Source organism: Macrobrachium nipponense, chromosome 36 (genome assembly GCF_015104395.2).
Source record: "Macrobrachium nipponense isolate FS-2020 chromosome 36, ASM1510439v2, whole genome shotgun sequence".
NCBI lineage: Eukaryota > Metazoa > Arthropoda > Malacostraca > Decapoda > Palaemonidae > Macrobrachium > Macrobrachium nipponense.
Window position 1 is genome coordinate 37,802,615 of NC_087220.1, and position 20,000 is coordinate 37,822,614.

Genomic DNA, 20,000 nt, shown 5'->3' on the forward strand with positions numbered 1-20,000 from the left:
AGGCGCTTGTAACCCTATTGGATGCTAATTTGGCTTGACAATAGCTGCTGCTTCGATTTCCGGTCATCATAGGATCGGTGAGATACTTACTGATCTTGTAATATATCAGCTAGATTAAAATATTCTCGTTACGTGTTCCAACTGTTATAACATCTACAACACTGAATAAAGATAATTGTGAAGGATACGCAAATAAAACCAGCTGAAATAAACAGCATTGATGGCATTATAAACAGCAATTAGCTCACTGATACTCTAATGACAAGAAATCAATCAACTGCTTCAACACTAATTAGCATCCACTTCGGACGAATTAACCCTCTATGAAGGACAAACAGTTTCCCAGTTCCTACTTGCCAGGTTGATATTGATGATCTGGCCGACCACAGTAGATTTCAGGAACTCTTATCTGAACTGACAGATGCTCTGGAAGAGAGAAAAAAACAGGGTGGGCCCACTGCAAAGGATGCTATGGCCCTCATCTCTCATTTGTCAGAAATAGAAAACAGTCTTTGAACTGGCATTACTGCATAGTTGTAAATAATGTTAAAGGAAGCATAGATCGTGAAATTATCTTATAAGCTGGAATTAACTGTGTACACACACGCCCACACACACATGTGTATATATTTTATACATATAGTATATACACACACATACTATTTATATGTGTTTGTGTATATATATATATATATATATATATATATATATATATATATATATATATATATATATATATATATATAATGCAAACACGCACGTACATATATTTAAGAGTGGAGGAGAAATGAGTTCATCTCATGAAAAACTTATTTTCAATAAAAAGGTCGAGAAGTCTAAAGATTCATTTGCTTCTTCTGCCTAGCAAAATCCCCTGGTCAAAATGTATTCTCTTATTTACGATCAAGACCAAATTCCTTTGTAAATTCTAGCACAAAAATGTGTATTTCCTAAAACTTTCCATACTACGGCTTTTCTCCCGCAAACAAGACCCAATAAATAACGGTTACCTCGAAAAAACCTGTCTCATTTTCAAAAACGTGATATGCTGAGTTCATGAAACTTCAAACACAATTTGCATATTATGATGCCTTCGGGCAATTTTATGGCTGCTCTGTGACTGCGCCCTTCGCTGCACTTGCCTCCGCCCGCCCGCCCGCCCTCGCTTCCCTGCTTTCATTAACTGATTCACTCCATCCGGGATTATTTTGCTCATTTTCTTCAGTTGGTTTGTCTTGTCTTAAATGAATGCATATATATATATATATATATATATATATATATATATATATATATATATATAGATATAATATATATATGAATAACTTGATCACGAAGTATATAAAACGTGATGCTATGTATAAATAAAGGTTTTTTGCCACGAAGGAAAAAAAATGAAAAAACGAGTTGGCCCGAGTACTTTCGGTCCTATTCGGACCCTTTACTGAGGCATACTCAGTAAAGGGTCCGAATAGGACCGAAAGTACTCGGCCAACTCGTTTTTTCATTTTTTTTCCTTCGTGGCAAAAAACCTTTATATATATATATATATATATATATATATATATATATATATATATATATATATATATATATATATATAGCCAAAATCAGCAGGAGGCCGCTTGGCATATATATATATATATATATATATATATATATATATATGAAGAGAGAGAGAGAGAGAGAGAGAGAGAGAGAGAGAGAGAGAGAGAGAGAGCCAAATCAGCAGGAGGCCGCTTGGCAGAGTCGCACTAAGTAGATTAAGGCAGGCAGGAACACACAGGAATTTGTCATCATAACAGATTTGTTCCGACGTTTCGCAATACATTATTGCATCATCAAGGAATTTCTACAATAGATATAAATACAATAATTTTTAAAAACTTAAAAAATCATAAAATTAAAAATAATAGTTAACTATAAGTCAACTTAACAGGAAACCATGCTTAAAAAACAGTGAGTTACGTTAAAACACAAGTTACATTACAACAAAAACATAATAAAATTGAACATTAATCTACACTTAGGCATGGTTTATTGACAAGGTTTTATTTTAGAAAAAGAAAGCTAACCTACTAGAGCAAAGTCAAGAGTAAAACTAAAAGTAGAAACGAAAAGTAAACAATAACAGGCGTTGAGAACAACAACAAAGTCAAGATAAGAAAAACAGTTGAACAGCTGAGGTCTGGGTATTTAAAACAGGAACAAGTTGTTTTATTTTCAACGTCTCTAAAATAAATAGGTCTTTAGAATTGTTGACCTGTCCAGTCATGAGAAATCTTTGTATTCGATGCTAGTTTTACATTTTAAAGAATGATTTTTTATATGAGATGCATTTGGGTTGGACAGGCAACATCCCGTTCTGTGACTGACGACTCTATGAGAATCGGCTCGTACCCTAAGAAGACGCTTCATGGATCCCGCATAATTTCCCATATCACATGTGGGACAAGTATACCTACTATATACCACATAGACGTCATCGAAGGGCAGAGTTGGTTTCTTACGCTGAAAAGTGAGCCAATTGTATGGGGGTTTTTCGGGATCAAATTTACATCAAGGGCATTAATATGTTCATTGATTATTTTAGTAAAACCTGTACGGAAGTCGTCAGAGTTTATGTACAGAAAAGATGCATAGAATATTGTCTTTGAAACGTTAAAATACAAAGGGCTGTTAGAGAACTTTTTACAGAATAATATCTGTATGACCCTGTTAATGATCTTGGTAGGGAAACACTTATCATTAAAATATTTGTACAGGAAGGTAATTTCGTTGAGGAAAAGTTGCTTGTCTGAGGTGAGTAATAGCGGCCGATGGATAAGGGTAAAAGCCAGGGGTTCTCAAACTTTTTAACTCATCGACCCCCTTATGAAGAATCAAATTTTCTATCGACCCCCTAGACTAGCTCAAAAAAAGAAAAAAAACAATGTCAGAATCAATTACAGTAGTAATAGTTTTGTACTTGGCATTCAGTATGATAAAAAAGTAACACCTAGTAAGAAAATATGTTTGGAACATTGGATGTATGAGTATATGTAACTTAATTCTCCGACACGTTAGTTATTCATCGACCCCCTTTTGACCCCTTGACTATTCATAGATCCCTTGGATGATCCTATTGACCCCCTGGGGGTCGTTATCGACCACAGAATTCAACTAAAAGTTAAAAAAACAAAAACTATATAAATTGGAGACCAGACCTATAAATGTTTTCTTCTTAAAAGGTTTTAGTCACAGAACGGGATGTCGCCTGTCCAACCCAGATGCATCTAATATAAAAATCATTCTTTGAAATGTAAAACTAGTATCAAATACAGTGATTTCTCTATAATTGAACAGATCAACAACTCTAAGGACCTAATTATTTTAGAGACGTTGAAAATAAAACAACTTGTTCCTGTTTTAATTACCCACTCCTCAACTTTTCAACTTTTTTTTATCTTGACTTTGTTGTTGTTCTCAACGCCTGTTATTGTTTACTTGTCGTTTCTGCTTTAAGGTTTACTCTAGAAATAATGGCATATTTCTGATTAAACAAAGTTCAGTAAGGCTGAGCCGTGCACGGTACTTAATTACCAGAGGCTCTCAAAATTTTTACTTAAAACACCTTAAATTTAAGTAGATGAGTGACGCAGTCTCGAAATTTGCTGAGTCACTTGCGTAAACACTGGCGGCTACCAGACCGTGGACGGGGAACTCTGGCGAATTTTCGGGACGGCAGAGCGCTAAATAATATTTAAATAAATAATTGGACAAACACCAGAATAGTTAAAAATTGTCTACATGTGTTACGTATTCATGATCACGATAACTCGTTTGAAAATATTCTTTGTTGTTGAAAAACAAACCAGATTCCAGGGACAAATGCCAACACTTTTGCTGTGAACATTACGATATATTTTTCGTGTTTTCATATTTCTTTATTTATATATATTACATACAGTATTATATATTTTACATGCATAGTGTAAGTCTTCTAAAATATAATGGTGCCTTAAGTAATAATTTTTGGGTTTAGAACCTTTATTTCAGTCCTGTATTTAGACGTTGTGGCATCTTGACTCACGTACCAATTCTAGATAAATTGTCATACTCGCCTGTCTTACATTTTTGCCAAAGTGGTAGCATTCATATGTTCACAATACATGTCTGAGAAGTTTACCTGATATTCATGTAATTGTTATAACCATAATGCCCCTATAATATCTTGATTACTTCACATTTTGAATATGTGGAGAGTTTCTACTTAAATAGTAATATATATATAATATATATATATATATATATATATATATATATATTTCATATATATATATAATATATATATATATATATATATATATATATATATATATATATATATATATATAAGTCATATCACATTTCCGTGATTCATATACATATATCGAGCTACAATGTCCTTTAATATCTAATTCACTCTACCTCGGAATTAATATATTTTCATATATGCTTAACCGAAGGGGAATTTTTTTCTCGATAATAGATTTGCCTGGACCAGGGCGCGAACCTATGGATCCTTTCAAACCCAGGAACGTCAGTGAAGCTTTATCTACTACACCACCAGCGGTGGTGTAGTAGATAAAGCTTCACTGACGTTCCTGGGTTTGAAAGGATCCATAGGTTCGCGCCCTGGTCCAGGCAAATCTATTATTGAGAAAAAAATTCCCCTTCGGTTAAGCATATATGAAAATATATTAATTCCGAGGTAGAGTGAATTAGATATTAAAGGACATTGTAGCTCGATATATATATATATATATATATATATATATATATATATATATATATATATATATATATATATATAATGTGTATGTATGTGTGTGTCCAATATGAAAATTGGGACCCCATGAAATTTTTCTGGGTTACAAAGTGATGGGTACATGCACACATATATACACATATGCATATACATATAGTCTTTCCTCTTCTCTCTCTCTTCTCCTCTCTCTCTTCTCTCTCTCGCTCTCTCGTCTCTCTCTCCTCTCTCTCTCGTCTCTCTCTCTCTCTCTCTCAAATAGATGATAAAATTTTAGTATTTGGAAATAGATGAAAAGTGTTACATGGCAACACTCGCTCGTGGTCTCGTGGCGAAGTTCCACTGGAAGTCTGGAACTTCATTTCATTCGCTAATGCTTGGCAGTATGGAGCATGTTGTTAGCTGAGGATGTTTTTATGTTGGGTTGGTCTGAGGTCATCCTCTATGTGCAGTTCGTTTGGCTGCAGTGCTGACTAAGGGTGTTATCACAGTGGAACAATTTCCATTGTGATTATAACAGTTCCCTTTGTTGATGCACTTATCCAGTGAACTGCACTCACATGATGTTGAGTTGGTCTTGTTCTCCCATATAATTTCTGAACTTTGTTGGCCTAAAATCATAACTACCCTAACTTTGCCATTTTACATTTTCCTTCTTCAAAATCTTTTACTTACTCCCTTACTCCAAAATACCTTTAGTCTTTCGTCTATCCCCTCCTCTATATAAGACAATGACAAGTGGGAGAAAATGTAGCGGTCTTCCTTCCTTTAATGGACTCCAATCCAAGCAACAATCAAGCAGTTACCGATATAACTATCCATCAAGACTTTCATTATTATTTCAGATTCGGATTTTAGTCCGTGTATTCATTCTCCTCCCTAGGATTCTGTTCAGAAAAAGGTTTTACGTAGGATGGGTAAACAGATTCCTGAGTACACAACCAAAATTGTCCAACCAGAAAATCTTTGTCACATGAGGGCTGTGGTATCTCAACAAACAATCCCAACTTTTTCCAAAACTTGAAAACATTTTAGTGGCTGAGGACCTAAATGTAGAGTTTTTAACCCCATGACAGGGCTTCCAAGGTATTGGCAAAAAAGGGTACTCGGGCTGCTTACCAAGTACCAGAAGGGAAGCTCAATATGTGCTTCACCTGATGGAAATCTCGTGAGTACCTTTGCAGTCAATAACAGGAAAACTTTGACAGTATATGAGCAGTACAGGGCTTTGGAAGCCAGTTCTTATAGTGGAGGTTGCTCTGACTCTTAGTGGATAACAGCAAACATATATCATGACTGGCTAGGGAATGTTTTTATAAAAGAACTTGTAAACAAGAAAAATAAAAATCGATCCTTTTAATTCTAGATGGCCACTCAAGCCACCTAAATTTGGAGACTCTAGAATTTGCATATAATGCAGCCACTCACGGTCTCTGTATCTAAACCACTCAAGGCCGGTACAGAAAGGCATACAAGGAATGCTGCGGGAATATTTCAGCCGAGGATATGCCTTAAAAACACTTCCCTTATGTATCAATGAAGGCAGAAATATAGAATAAAATATAAAAAGTGGATTTCAGATGACAGGTTTGGTTCCTTTTAACCCCAATGCCATCAAAGTTTCCAGGTTTGTAACCGAAGAAAAACAAGGTGCTCTACTTGCCCAACTTCAGGAGACCTCTACAGGTACATCAGTGCTACCCACATCTCCAGAGAACATTTTCAACCGCGATTATATTTTGGGACGAAAATCACACCCGGAGCGTGCAGAGGTTGTGCTTCCACAGGATGAAGTAGCCTTTTATAAAACAAGAAAGACTGACGTAGGTAGGCACGACCTACACGATTTGGAGGGAACTTCAGATCATTAAGCCATGTCATCCTGAGAAAAATCCATTTGCTGGAAAAATACAGCCTCAGACAGATACTTGTGAGATTCCACCTTTCCCACAAGCAACTCCCTCTACAAGTGGCCTTCAGCACCAACCCAGTAGTGACATCTCTTTCCCTGGCCCATCTGAGATTATCTAAACAACACCTCCAGGAATTGCTGATTGAACATCAGAGTCTATAAAACAGAAAATATTACAAAGTTCATCAGGATTTTTTAAAGAATCTCCATGGAAGTAGTATTCCAAGTTCCCCCAACGAGACTGAAAACCAAGAATCAAAGATCCAACAACTCCTAAGGCAGCCAACAGTGAGGATTGTATAAGACACTTAGAGATTAAAGGGAAAAAAGACTATTCAAAGAGGAAAGGAACATCATAAGAAGGAGGGGAGGCAAAAAAGCTGGCTAAAGGAAGCAAAGGAAAAGGAATGGGTAAAAATAAGAGCACTGGCAAAAAAGAAAGGCTAGTTCAAGACGGTGATAGTGAGAGTGATTTTAATAAGTGCAGAATATATAGTCTTAAAGGCACGGTAGTGCATTGTTAATCTCAGCTCTTTCTGGTTAGAGACAAGTCGGTTAGAGACAAGCGCTGGATTCCTCGAAGATGCTGAAATGAAAAACAGCCAGGAAAGATGACCAATGCACTTTGAGGTCAATGATGCCTCGAAGATCACACACTTCGGGCATGGGGCACTCGTGTTTTCTGTGTGAAACATAGGGTGTGCCTGTAGTGTTCATAATGAACGGTATATGACTTTTATTATGGGGAGATAATTGCTAAGAGGGAGGAGTCACTGATTGCTTGTGACAGAGTGTGGAACACGCCTGCAAGAGGTGTTGTGAGGTGTTGCAGACTCATCGAATAAGATGGGTTCAAAGTCACAATATAGAAAAATGGATTCTCTAAGATTTTTATTGCTTACTTAAACAAGATTTTAAGAGGAAAACGATAATTTTTAACGGTTTTTGGGGGGCGTCAGAGTTAATTCATTTTATTCCATTTTATTAATTGATTTTATTTCATTTTAATGTTAGCTAAGATGGGAAATAAAAAGTATATTTTTTGTATCTATGGGAGTTTATTTCTGCCTAGCTTGCTCTTTCAGCCAACCCTCCAGGAGGGATTCTGCTCGGAACAAGGGTAGGTGTAGTTGTTTGTTAGCAGTTTGTTTCATTTTGTTTAAACGAGTGTCATTTGATCTTAAAACCCGTTCAAGAGATTGGTGGCAGCGGTTAAAAGGTTCATTACTGCCATAGGTAGCACCTCTGAAGAGACTATATAGTTTAGGCATAATTTGGGGAGAGTGATTATAATTATGCATCGGGCAACTTGCTTTATCGCTGACTTAGGGAAAGATACTTGGGTGCAGCCGTGCAGGCATTCTGCCTAGCTGTGGTTTAGTGTAAAGACGTATTTCTGGGTTATGGGGGGCGGTGAAGTGTATTTACTTTGTAACGGGAATGAATTACGCATGGTTGCAATGTGTGGACAGGTACCGACTCCGGTTCTATGAAGGCGTGAGTGTATAATTTTATGTTTCCTTCCTTTCTTTTTTTTTCTCTTTTTATTGGTGCAAATTTACTCAAAAGTGTGTTTTATTTTGATGTCCCTCAAGTTTCGGTGGACATTAGTGGTTTTGTGGTAAAAAAAAAAAAAAAAATATGGGGGAAAATTGGTATTGTGAGTTTTGTTTTTACGCTTGGTGAGAGAGAGAGAGAGGCAGTGGCAGCCCGAGTGAACGGATGCTAATTCAAGCGGTTTTCTCTTGAACTGATTTTCTTCCCGTTGTTGTTCCCGGCGTGGACCTTCAACTTGTATTTCATATGACAGCTGATTACCTTGAACCTGAGCAGTGGCGAGTTCATATAGCGGTTTGTTGGGCATGGTGTATGCTTATTTTATCTTTTATTGGTGGATAATTATTACTAATTCTTTTTGGATTGGAGTCTGTGTGTGCATAAATATATCAATATTACTGAGGTCGAGGTGAATCCTGAAGTATAAGGGTTTTCATAAAGAAAGCAAAATGGCTGACGCAAGTGGGAACCAGACTCTGGTTCACAGAATAACAAGTGTAGGTGCGGGTGTCAACCTGTTCCATGGCATTGTAGATGCCGTTCTTTCCCAACTAGTGCAAATTTTTATTGAGGGGGTGAATAACTATTTAAACGCCAAGGGAATTAAAGATGATATAGAGGCGTTCACAGAGGTGAAAGCCTTGTTAGATTTTAATAAAGGTGATCTATCCTACAGGTGTAGGAGTTTTCAGTATACAAAGTGTCGGTCATGGACCGAATTACAGGCATTTTTAAGAGCGGCTTATGGCTCAAAGGAACACGGTGATACGGTAAGAGATTTAAGAGGGCTGTACAAAATCCAGAAAGGCACAACAAGCCTTATTGAGCATAGCTCAAAGCTTTTTGACTCAGCGGGAGAATGGATACAAAAACTGAAAAATTCTAAATGGGTTAATAGGGGTAATGTCTCACTTGACAATTTACATAAACTGATCCATTTTGCGATGCTATTACATGATGTACCAGATGCATACTGGACAGTTTTGATGAAAAGATTGGACCTACATCAGATGAAGAACTAATTTATGCCCAAATTCAGAAACATATGTCCAAATGTCCCACGGTGGATAGTACATTTTTTAATGCGACCTGTCTGAGAAATACGGTGCAAAGAGACAGAATTTCCTTCTCCCCGTTTGTGTGCAAAAGTGGAATATAATAGAGGATCAATCGATCAAATCAACAGCAGTTGCGTTGCTACAATTGTAATAGACCAGGGCACACAAAGAAAGTATGTAGAGTCAAATATTGTGGAATGTGTAAGAATGTGGATCATTATTGGCAAGCTTGTCCGTCTCAGATGCAGAAAGATGCGAGACCTACACCTCAAAAGTCTGGGAGTTACAATACGAGAACTTCGCAGGCAGGTCACTTAAGAGGGCAAAGGGATCGGCGAACTAAAAGGGTACAGATGATTTGTACGTGCCATTGTGGTCTTGTGGGGGACACCCCAGAGCCCAGGCCAATAGTATATGGAACAGTGGAAGATGTTGATATCCTGGTCTTTATTGACACCAGCGCAAGTATAAACTTTATGGATCATAATTTGTATCAATCCATGTTCTCCCATTACCCTTTGAAACCCTCAACGGAGATGGTGTGTGATATGCAAGCCCATAGATTAAACACCCTGGGTTGTGCTAGAATATGGTTTACTCTGGGTGATAGAGTGTTAATAGAACCATTTTTGGTTATAAAAGGGGTTGCGTTGGGCAACAGACTTTTGCTTGGCCATCCTGCATGTAGAAGACACAAGATTTCGGTCCATGCTGGTATTAGTGGTATAACGGTTGGAATACCTGGTGTTTTTATCCCTTATGAGGATGCAAGTGAAACTGAGGATATGGAGATTATTGAAAGTGGGGGTGCGTTTGGCGATGCTGATGGTGATGATACCGGGGATATGGGGAGTGGTGATACCAAAATCCACACTGATGATACGGGAATAACTGCGGTGATGTTAAACAGGATATTGGAGGCCACGGTGGTAAAAATTTTGGTGGGTGTGACTATGGCGTTATGGGTGGTGATACTAATATTGATATTATTACTGATACTAACAATGGGGTCTTGGTGGATGCAATGAAAACCACGGGTGGTGATATTTATAGAATTGTGGAACGGGGAGGTACTAACCACAAATATAAATGTGTTTTATCAGAGGATGTTATTTTAATGCCAGGTTCAAAGACTATGGTAAAAGTCGAGTTGTGGGAAGTGAAGAAACCTGCGGAGGTATGAGTAATTGAGGGTAGTGAGAAACTGAGAGGTGTTATTAACACAGCATCAGTGAATAGTGTATCAGACACTGGTGCTACATGGATAGAATTACTGAACTGTAATGAATCAGTTAGGAAATACCAGAAGAATACATATGTGGTAGATCTCCAAGATTGGAGTAATGACAGTGGTTCAGTGGCTAGCTATTGTAGAGGGGAAATCTGAGTTTTCAGAGGCAGAAATGCAATCAAGGAAGCAAATATTCAGAGAACATTTAGCTAATGTGGATTATAATGAGCATATTGAAGAGGTAAGCGAGCTCTTGGCAGAATTTGGGGATAAACTGGGATTGACTAATGTGTTAGAACATAAGGTAAACTTAGAGAAAGGCACAAAACCTATTTTTGTTTCTGCATACCGCATACCTTTCAAAATCAGAGAAACGGTAGAAAAAGATGTCAATAAATGGGAAGAGGAATCAATCATTAGACCTAGTGTGTCTCCATACAACTTTCCTCTGTTAGCAGTGCCTAAGAAGGATGGTTCCATCTGAGTATGCATCGATTTTAGACGTTTGAATGAAAAAACAATCCCTGACCGTTATCCGGTCGCATGCATACCAGATCTTTTTGTAAAAATCGGGGGACATAATATTTATAGCTCAATTAATTTAGTGCAGGGTTTTCTGCAGGTCCCACTTAATGAGAATAGTAAGGAATATACAGCCTTTTCAGCGCCCAAGGGACACTGTGAATTTACGCGGATACCATTCGGTTTATCAGGCAGTCTGGTGACCTTTACCAGGTTGGTGAACACAGTTTTGCACAGGTTATTGGGTAAAAATGTTTTTGTATACATGGATGACATATTGATTGCAACAGACTCGATCGTGCAACACCTGGAAGTGCTTAAAGAATTACTTAGGAGACTTAGATTAGCAGGGTTAAAAATTAAGCTAGCTAAGTGTTCATTTTTGAAAAAGAAAATCCCATATTTAGATCATGTCATATCCAAGGAAGGGGTTAGAGTAAACGACGATAAAGTCAAAGCAATAGCGGATTTTCGTACCCCAAGATCAAAGAAAGAAATTAAGTCATTCCTGAGTATGATTTGTGAAAGGATTTTCTAACATAGCAGCTCCCCTAACAGATATATTGCGGAAAGACATTCAATTTCATTGGAAAAGACCCCAGAATGATAGTTTTCAGAAACTTAAGGATGTGTTAATGAATTTCCCAGTTCAGAAATTTCCAGATTTCAGCAAACCATTCACATTAGTGACTGATGCCAGTCAAGAGGGTATAGGTGCTTGCCTTATGCAAAAGTTTGATGGGAAATTTAATCCCATAGCCTTTTATAGCAGGAAGTTTAGGACAAAGGGCAGCAATGAAAGATTAATGGCTACCATAGATAAAGAAGCCTTTGCAATAGTATCAAGTTTAGTTCATTTTAAAATGCTACTGTTGGGGAATAAAGTAGAAGTCCTTACAGACCACAAGCCATTATTGGACCTTTTTAATAAGCCCAATTTGTCACCTAAAAGAGCTCGATGGTTTTTAACTATCAGGGACTTCGATGCAAAGCTCAAATATATAGAAGGCAAATTAAAAGTAGTCGCGGATGCCCTTAGTAGAAGTTTTTATGACATGGAAGGATTTCAAGTTGCGCTAGTTACTAGTGATTCTATACAATGGGATATGGGTCTCATAGAGCAAAGGCAGGATGAAGATGAAATTTTGGCAGACGCAAAAGCGTTTCTTAGAGGGGAATTAGTCAGGAAACTTTTATAAGTTACCTTTTTCGGGTTTAGAATTAGATGGTAATCTGTTGGTCAGGAAAATTAAATATAATTCCAGTGGTTTTGGATATAGTACTTTGCAGGTTCGGTAGTCCACACTTGGGGATAGAAAAAACATATAATGAGGTTCGTGCTAAATATATTTGGAAAAATATGGGGAAAGATGTGGAAAATTTTGCGAAAAACTGTACAGTATGCAATGCTTGCAAACCTGCAAGAATAACTTCCTGCAAATTAGGGTCATATCTGATACCAAGTAGACCTTTTCAGAGAATACATGTGGATATCCTAGGAAATTTTTGTGAATCTAGATAGGCGAATAAGTATCTCTTAGTGATAATAGATGAACTTATGAGGATAGTAGAAAGTTTTCCACTTAAGCATAAGACCGCTGGAGAAGTAGCTATAGCTTTTTTCAATGGTATTATTTGCAGATATGGCTCACCCGAGGTTTTATTGACCGACAATGGCAGAGAATTTGTAAACAAAACTTTAGAATGTTTGGCGGAAGTCATGGGGATACAGAAAGTAACAATTATTCCATACAGACCTGAAGCTAATGGGTTATGTGAACGACCAAATAGGAAAGTGGTCAAAGCTCTCAGGAAGACTGTAGGTGGAAATGATAAAAACTGGGATAGATATATAGATGTTGTCAGGCTAACATTAACACTATGGTTAGTAATTCCATTAAAATGTCTCCATTTGAAGCAGTGTTTTTTGCCAAGCACGAGGCACATTTGATCTGTTAACTATACCTCATCATAGAGAAGATACAATCGAAGCATTAATTTCCACAGCGAAGGAGAGACATCCTTGTCTCAGCCGTAATCTCGAGGCCATGACCCGAGAAATGGTGGAAAGAAGTAATAGTAAGGCATCTGATGCTAAAATCAGTGTTGGAGACAAGGTATTTCTAAAAATCAATGTGAGAAATGAACTAAATTACAAATTGGGTCCGAAATTTAAAGGTCATTTTAGAGTCGTTGAGGAAAAAACAGGAAACAGATTTATAGTTTTAGATGAGAAAACAGGTCAGTCGAAATTAACCAATATACAAAACTGAAAAGAGTTGGTTGTGGTAACTAATAGAATATCGCGCAGTTGCATTTTTTTTCTGGATTCGCAAATTGATGATGAAATGTGATCAGTCAGTTTAATGTAATATTTTTTTCTCTTTCATTTTTTCTACTATTTTCTTATTATGTGCAAACTGCGGCGATTTGCGTAAAAACCAGAGGTAATTATTTCACGAGGAAAAACGGGGTGGAAAGTATGGGAAATTTCTGTTAAGTTGAGAAATATTATAACAGGTCCGTGTGGTGATCCCTGGCGGTATGGGTTTATTGGGGTTAAATTTTTGTGGCTATTTTGGTGGTGAATTTTTGGGGATGAATTTTTTGTGGCTATAATCTTTGGTTGTGGATTTTTGTGGTTATAATATTTGGTGGTGATCTGTGGTTTTAGGAGCCAAAGAGGTGGGTATTGTGGTTCTTTTGGTACTTTGGCTCTTGCGGGTGGCACTACTGCATTGTGGTTTTATGAAGGTGTTGTATTTTTATATTTGGCAGTATATAATTGTTGAATTGTGGTTTTCTGTGGTTTATATCCCAACTAGATGGTTATTGCAGTTTTATATACATGTGGCAGTATCATGAATGAGTTACATTTTCGAGGACAATTTTTGGGTACCTTTGAGGATGTCCTGGGGATAATTTTTCAGGAATGTGGTCCTATAGTATCAGTAAAGATTTTTGGGCCATTTGAAGGAATGATGATTTCTGAGGTTGCAAGTCTGACTAGACAAGTCCATAGTGCGATTTGAGCACATGATGTATACACAGGTGGCTTAATGCTGACAATGCTGTGATGAGACCAGTTGCTGATTTTTTCTTTTGGAGTTGATTACTCAGTGGTTTGCACTGTTTTCAGGGATGTCGATGATAACATTCCATGGGAAAGAATGTAAGGGGTCAATTTGGGTTGATAGGATATGCTGATGCAGCAAATTCCGTAATGATACATACTGCGTTTTATATGGAAGTGCTGAATTATATATTTTTTTTTCTCTCCTCATACATTTTGTAATGGGAAAAGTTGAATTTTTTTTTTTTCCCCTACAAGGGAAACTTGTAATCGGGGTTAAGCTTTACACAGCATTTCTAGTATAGAAAGGGGGTAGAATTTATCTTGGTATGTGTAAGATAGAAGGGATATTCGGCATTATATCTGATGGAGGTTAACTGTATAAACATTACAGGGGTTTTACTGTATAGGCATTATGGAGGTTTTTGATAGTATATTAGTCAGATATAGGATCAGTTATGAGGATTCGGTGGGTAAAGATCATATTTTATTTTAGTGAGGAATTTTTTATAATTGACTATGATATTGGGTATATTAGTTGATGACAGATTTGTGTATTAAAGCAAGACTTTAGTTGTTCTATGATCATGTAGACTTTTCAAATACGGGCACACGATGACTTTAGAGAATTCCCAACTTCATGCGAGGGTGATGATGGAAACAGCTTGGATCTGCAACACCAGAGGTCGAATCTTCACACGAGCGACGATGTTATGGATCACCTTTGCAATGGACGAGATGTCGTCGGTGGATCGTCTCAGGATACATTCTGGGACAAATCTGGAGTCTACAATATTCTACTAGGCAGGGGCGAGATGCACTTACATGGGAGTCACGGGATATTTCAAGTTGACAATGAGGTGACGGTTAAGATTCCTTCATCGGAAGACATCGAATCTACAGTTCAGCAACGGGGGTGTTAGGATACACCTACAGGGGTCGCAGACACTTATTAATGGTGCATGCTGAGTTGTTTCGGAATGGTTCATGCGCTCAGCTGAGGTCTACAATCATTCGACAAAGGTGTTCATGAAACACTTACGCGGAAACCACGAGGCAGTTCAAGTTCCGCCTACATTGGAGACGGTTACGGTTCCACTGCTAGAGAATAATGATGGGGATGAATTCTTCTTCGATGGACACTACACAGTTCCAGTGATTGCAGTTATAATAGCTATAATGATAGTCGAAATATGTGTTATAAGGGCTATCTTGCAAACATTATGAACCAGTATATACCAGTAGCCAATGAATTGTGCGACAGGGGTGCACAAAAGACATCGGTCAGAGACAAGCGCTGGATTCCTCAAAGATGCTGAAATGAAAAACAGCCAGGAAAGATGACCAATGCACTTTGAGGTCGATGACGCCTCGAAGATCACACACTTTGGGCATGGGGCACCCGTGTTTGCTGGGTGAAACATAGGGCGTGTCTGTGTGTGTTCGTAATGAACGGTATATGACTTTTATTATGGGGAGATAATTGCTAAGAGGGAGGACTCACTGATTGTTTGTGACAGAGTGTGGAACACGCCTGGAAGAGGTGTTGCGAGGTGTTGCAGACCCATCAAATAAGATGGGTTCAAAGTCACCATATAGAAAAATGGATTCTCTAAGACTTTTATTGACATTAAAATGTTATGGTTAGTCAGACATAATGAGATAAGAGGGGGTGCTTACGTAAACATGATTTTAAGAGGAAAATGATAGTTTAACGTTTTTTTTTTTTGGGGGGGGTCAGAGTTAATTCATTTTATTCCATTTTATTAATTGGTTTTATTCCATTTTAATGTTAGCTAAGTTGGGAAATAAAAAGTATATTTTTTGTATCTACGGGAGTTTATTTCAGCCAACCTCCCAGAGGGATTCTGCCACGGAACAAGGGTAAGTATAGTTGCCTGTTAGCAGTTTGTTTCATTTTGTTTAAACGGGTGTCATTTGATCTTAAAACCCGTTCAAGATAAGCAAAGGAAGAGTGGTGCAAATTCTCTTTGGGTGGGATACCAGACTTGTGAAATGTGATTCCACAAAATGTGTTGGTATCACATTGAAGTTGTCCACCCAGTAGGTAGAAAATTTAGAGTTTAGATGTAATTATTGTGATACATCTTAATTTTTTTTGCGCTTAACAACTTCTATTCCTTTAACATGCAAAATACAATATTTTTCCCTTTCGTTGCTGTTTAGTTATTTACTTCATAATCTCTTTCATTGTATGTCACAAGTTTTCATGACATCTTGTGATATCCCCATTTGTAACTGAACTAATATTAAATATAGCCTAATACTATATCTATCTCAGAGACTTTGGTGATTTAAAAAATTACTGACTGTGATGATATTCTAACCAAGTTTAATATTTTAAGTATTAAGTATTTCCCATATTAATTTTTAGTGATATATTTTGTTATTATCACTGTAATATTAAGCAAATCACATATTTTTATTTAGTAGTCTATAATAAAATATATAATTTTGTTTGATATAGTACAATATACTGATATAAGATACATATCAGGGATTTTGATATATAAATTTAGCCTCCTTACTAGCCTAATTAAGTTAATGTTTAATCTTTTAAGTCTTAACTAATTTGTTATTATATTAATTTTTTGCGATCGATTATGATATTTATCACTAAAATATTAAATGAGCTAATCAAATATACAGGATAGGCTAAGTTAAGAGATTAATATACTGTACTTTGCACTAAATATATTTTCATGGTAAATGCCTCAGATTTTCATGTCCTTGAAGTACTCAGTTTATACAACCTCATTAAGTGTTAAGAGATTACATAAGTATTTTTCTTTATTATACTCGATATGCATAAAATGCCGTACGCTTTCCAAACAGTGTGATATTGTTAGATAACATAAAAAAAATACTGTACTTCTTATGACGTTAATTATTTTTAAGAAACTGATATCAGTATATTTTGCTCAAGTTTCTACTTTTTGAGAATTAAATCATTATACTAAATGTCATTAAGCTATTAAACAAGTGATTTACTACCATAAGGCTGTGGAGCTTATTGCTACCAAAACTGGATGTGATATAGTTAGGGAAACTTATATTTTTGTGGTTAGGCTAAATATATTATATGAGGTAGTAGGTTACGTGGAGACATAGGCTATACTTTTGTAGGCTCTAAATACTATTTTGCTAGTCATATATTATAAATTGATGTAATTGCTTGTACATTTGAAGTAAAGATTTTGACTACTTAGAATGAGAATTTATAAATTTCCCATACCAATGATATCTTATGCCAATTATAATTTGATCTTCCATAAAGCATTATATTTCACCTTTCCATTTTGCATTCCTAGCACACAATCATTAAAGGGAGCCTTTATTTCAGCCATAATTGTTAAAAACTAAAATAAAGTCACCAAAGTAATATGGACTTAAATCAATGAAAAATCCTTACAACAAAATACTACATTATTATCACGAACAATTACTAAGGTTCCCCTGACACGACCGGCTGTTCCCCACAAGGGAAAATAAATTGCCGCGCTTTAGGGTGAAGAGAAGGCACGTCTTCTTCAATGAGTCGCTTTTTCCCGCGCTGTTCGCCTGCCATGCAGAAATCTTGATTCGCAAATACCGCTCAGTTCACCTTGTAGTTTGCTTGAGATGGAGGACGTCAAACACAGAGAGACATGTGCGTACTTAATATTAGAACAGGGTCTTAAAAAAGAAAAGACAGCGTAAATGGTTGACCCACCCAGGATACTTCAAGGAGTATTCTATACAAATATTCAGACCTGAAAGGCAATGAAGAAAAGTTCTTCAATTATTTTTGCATGTCGTCTCCTTCGTTTGAGGAAATTGTGATTCGTGTGAAGGGTCTCATTAATTGATATCTATACCGCGCTGTTTTCTTGAATTAAGAACAAAATGTGTAAAATTACAATCAGAGAGGCACTGTAGGGTTTCATGAAGCTTTGATGTCAGTAAGGATAAAACCACAGATGACAATGTAAGAATGCATTTCATTCAACCACGTGACCGCAGGAATTCCATGTATAATGCTTTCACTAGTATAGGCAACAAAATGTTGTTTTATTGTGCTGATTACAACTATGATCTCGAGCAATATCGACAAACATTACATATATACATATGCAATTAGTGTTCAGACCACACTGGTAAATGAGCACTGGAAAGGAAGTGTGCAAGGGAGGTTTAGGGTACATCATTTGGTGGGATCCCATATTGGATTCAAAATTGCCTTGAACGCTTATTTTACAAAGACTTCGCTTTCTTATTTGAGTTCATATGGCATTTTCCCATAGCTCTTTTGTTAAAGGTTTAATTGTTCTCTTGTTCCACCAATTAAATATCGTGTGACAAGTTGAAAATTCAGGGATTGAATTATGTTACGGGGGATATTTTGCCCTAAAGACGAAAGTCATCATCAGATTACTTCCTCTGGTCAGGCCCCCATCTCACCAATCCCATTACAGTGCAACATCTTTACTAACATGGGTGGAAGGGGAGGCTCGATCTTTGGGCAATATTATCAACATTACTTTCGTATTCGGCTTCCAAGATGACATCGTGGGTCCATAGGGGAAGAGGGAACCTCCCCTTTGGGCAAATGACAGAAAGGAAAGTATTTTTCCACGATTCATTAATCGATAGTAGTGGTTTTGGGATATGTGCACCCTCCCTCAGACCCCATCGGCAGTGGCATCCAGGAGACGAAGGTCATGGTTCGACATAACTAACCTGTTTCATTAACGGTAAGTGATTTACTAAGATTTAGACTGTAAAGCCGAGCACAGTGGCACTTTCGGCAGTCAGTGCCTAAGACAGTGAAAAGAAGGAATTGGACATCCATAAAATAAAGGAGATGAAGCACAAAGGTTCTAAAAGTGGAACTGAGAGAAAACTTCACAACTGCACCAATAAGTAATAGTTAAAGAGGTTAGAAGGTTCACGCAAAGATGGAAGAAACAATGGGACAGCAAGAAATGGAACGAAACCATGACAGGATGAAGGTCAAGAAAAAGACTAAAAAGTGGTTGTTGCAACGAGGGTCCGAAAGGATACTGCAAACACCTTTTAGTAATACCTACAGTGCGCCTCGTGATATACACTACCGGCACTACAACACTCGGTGGAAGATTTGAATAATAAATATATGACCGGGTTATATAGACCACACCATCACGAGAAAAGAAAATGACTTGAAAAACCAAAACAGAAAGCTTAGTGCAGTTACACAGAGATCCCTTCAATCGCATCAAATAATACAAGACAAAGTCTGAAATAGTGATTTGAGGCAATTCAAGTCCTATTATACCGGAGGCCATTGACTACCTACCTGGAAGGTGGTCGAGACCGAATGAATGACCGAGAGGCAATTTCTGTTGGGGACATTTCCTTGATTAGGGCGTCAATGTAATCAGTGGGATTCGATGGTTTCTCTTTTGGACTTCATTAGCCGTGACTTACTTCCCGCTGTGAGCGTTACTTTTCCATTCTCTGCATTCTTCATCCAGAGTGGTTTTGTGTGTGTGTGTGTGTGTGTGTGTGTGTGTCTCACAACTTCACACGTGATTTTTTATACTTATAATATGAAAACCCCAATCAACACATTAATATCAAATATGCTTATCCTTGGAAATAAATTACACACAGAATCGAGTTAGACAAATCATAAATGCCAATATCCTTTCAGTGTAATAAAGTTGGTTACCGTTGCATTATCCAATCGGTTGCCATAATATATATATATATGTGTGTGTATGTATGGATATATAATATTAGCAGCCGATTGGATAATATATTATTATATATAATTTATATATATATATATAATATATATATAATATATATTATGTATG